Source organism: Lynx rufus, unplaced genomic scaffold (genome assembly GCF_022079265.1).
Source record: "Lynx rufus isolate CCGP_SWC_20201006 ecotype Redwood Valley unplaced genomic scaffold, mLynRuf1.p SCAF_21, whole genome shotgun sequence".
NCBI lineage: Eukaryota > Metazoa > Chordata > Mammalia > Carnivora > Felidae > Lynx > Lynx rufus.
The window spans coordinates 8,616,205-8,619,081 of NW_025814836.1; the positions used below are offsets into that span (position 1 = coordinate 8,616,205).

The following is a 2,877-nucleotide window of genomic DNA, read 5'->3' on the forward strand; positions in this document are numbered from 1 at the left end:
ACAGATGGCCAACAGGTACATGAAAAGGTGCTCAATATCTGTAATCATCAGGGAAATGCAAATCAAAATGACAATGAAATATCACACCAAATGGCTATTATCAAAAAGACTAGAAATAACAAGTGTTGGTGAGGATGTAGAGAAAAGGAAGCCCTCATGCATTGTTGGTGGGAATGTAAATGCTATATTTACATATGGAAAATAGTATGGCGTTTCCTCAAAAAATTAAAAAATAGAAACATCATATGACCCAGCAATTCCACTTCTGGTTATTTAGCCAAAGAAAACAAAAACACTAACTCAAAAAGATCTATGGGCCACCTTCCCCCATGTTAGCTGCAGTATTATTTACAATAGCCAACATATGCAAGCAACTTAACATTCCTTGATGATTGAGTGGATAAAGAAAATCACACACACACACACACACACACACACACACACACATTATGCAGCCATAAAAAAGAATGAAACATTGTCATTTGCAACAACATGGATGGATTTTTTTTTCCAATTCAGCATTTTTAATCAGTCAACAGCTTGCTAGTAACAAGGGATGGTTTCCATTGAGGTAGGTCCTGTGCAATGGGAATGTGGTCACCAGTAACTTCTGTCTTATCCAGAGCTGCAGTAGGAAGTGGCTTATTGATTTTTGCTTTAGCCATATTGTAACCCCAGAATCAAAATATTTTTGCCTTTTATGTTATCGTTTCCTTAAGAAATTTTAACCTCCAAGCTTTTGTCCTAGATGAGTATACCTTGCTTTTAATTTTGCTTCTTCAGCTTTCTCTGGACTAGTTACTTTGTCTTCCATTGCCTTCTGCTCCTCTGTGGAGGCTCTGTCAGAGACTTCTGTGGACACATGGCTCCCTCTTACCCCACTTTTCCATCTCTGCCAACGTGGATGGATCTTGAGGCCTTTATGCCATATGAGATAAGTCAGGCAGATAAAGACAAGTACTCTATGATGTCACTTGTATGTGGAATCTAAAACAAAAGCAAACCAAAAAAACAAAAAACAAAAAACAAAAACACCTAAACCCAAACTACTAGATGCAGAGAATAGATTGGTGGTTGCCAGGGGTCAGTGGTGTGGGGTGAGCAAAATGGGTGAAAATAGTCAAAAGATACAAACTCCCAGTTATAAGTCATAGGGATATAATGTACAGCATGGTGACTATAGTTAATAATACTATATTGTATATTTGAAAGTTGCTAGCAGAGTAGATCTTAAAAGTTCTCATCAAAAGAAAAAAATTCTAACTATGTGTGATAATGGATGTTAATTAAACTTATTGTGGTGACCATTTTGCAACATATACAAATATTGAATTATTATATGACACTGAAAATGAGCATAATGCTATATGTCAATTATATCTCAATTAAAATAAATTCCAATTCTTTTTTTAAATTTAACTTTATTGGCTTTTCAGAAGATGGCAGCATAGGAGGACGCTGGGCTCACTGTGCTTCCTGCTGATCACTTGGATTCCACCTACACCTGCCTAACTAACCCAGAAAACCACCAGAAGACTAGCAGAACAGAGTCTCCGGAGCCAAGTGCAGACGAGAGGCCCACGGAAGAGGGTAGGAAGGGTTGAGAGGTGGTGTGCGCTGCATGGACTGGCGGGGGGGAGCCTGGGCGGAGGGGCGGCCCGCCGGCCAAGCAGAGCCCCCAAGTCTGGCTGGCAAAAGTGGAGGGGCCTGACGGAGTGTGTTCTGACAGCAAGCGGGACTTAGCATCTGGGAGGTCATAAGTTAATAGCTCTGCTCGGAAAGCAGGAAGGCTGGAGGACAAAGGGAGGGAGAGTTGCTGAGCCCAGGGACGACAGAGCTCAGTTTGGCGGGGAACAAAGGCGCTTGCCAGCGCCATCTCCTTCGCCCACCCCCCAGCCAAAATCCCAAAGGGAACCAGTTCCTGCCAGGGAACTTGCTTGCTCTGCGCAAACAACCAATGCTGTGCTTCTGCAGAGCCAACCCTCCGGCAGCGGTTCTGACTCCCTCCTGGTGCCACAGGGCCCCTCCTGAAGTGGATCACCTAAGGAGAAGCCAGCTAAGCCTGCCCCTCTTGCCCCCGTGCACCTTGCCTACCCACCCCAGCTAATATGCCATATCCCCAGCACCACAAGCCTGGCAGTGTGCAAGTAGCCCAGATGGGCCACGACACCCCACAGTGAATCCCGCCCCTAGGAGAGGGGAAGAGAAGGCACACACCAGTCTGACTGTGGCCCCAGCAGTGGGCTGGGGGCAGACATCAGGTCTGACTGCGGCCCCACCCACCAGCTCCAGTTATACACCACAGCACAGGGGAAGTGCCCTTCAGCGCACCACTCCAGGGACTATCCAAAATGACCAAACGGAAGAATTCCCCTCAAAAGAATCTCCAGGAAATAACAACAGTTAATGAACTGATCAAAAAGGATTTAAATAATATAACAGAAAGTGAATTTAGAATAATAGTCATAAAATTAATCACTGGGCTTGAAAACAGTATAGAGGACAGCAGAGAATCTCTTGCTACAGAGATCAAGGGACTAAGGAACAGTCAGGAGGAGCTGAAAAACGCTTTAAACGAGATACAAAATAAAATGGAAACGACGACAGCTCGGATTGAAGAGGCAGAGGAGAGAATAGGTGAACTAGAAAATAAAATTATGGAAAAAGAAGAAGCTGAGAAAAAGATAAAAAAAATCCAGGAGTATGAGGGGAGAATTAGAGAACTAAGTGATACACTAAAAAGAAATAATATACGCATAATTGGTATCCCAGAGGAGGAAGAGAGAGGGAAAGGTGCTGAAGGGGTACTTGAAGAAATAATAGCTGAGAACTTCCCTGAACTGGGGGAGGAAAAAGGCATTGAAATCCAAGAGGCAC

The 2,877-nt window shown here is 43.8% G+C and overlaps 1 pseudogene; it reads right to left on the reverse strand.

Annotated features, from left to right (window-relative positions):
• Positions 1 to 524: 524 nt before the first annotated feature.
• LOC124517429 (cAMP-regulated phosphoprotein 19-like) lies at positions 525 to 856 on the reverse strand (annotated as a pseudogene).
• Between the last annotated feature and the right edge of the window lie 2,021 nt (positions 857 to 2,877).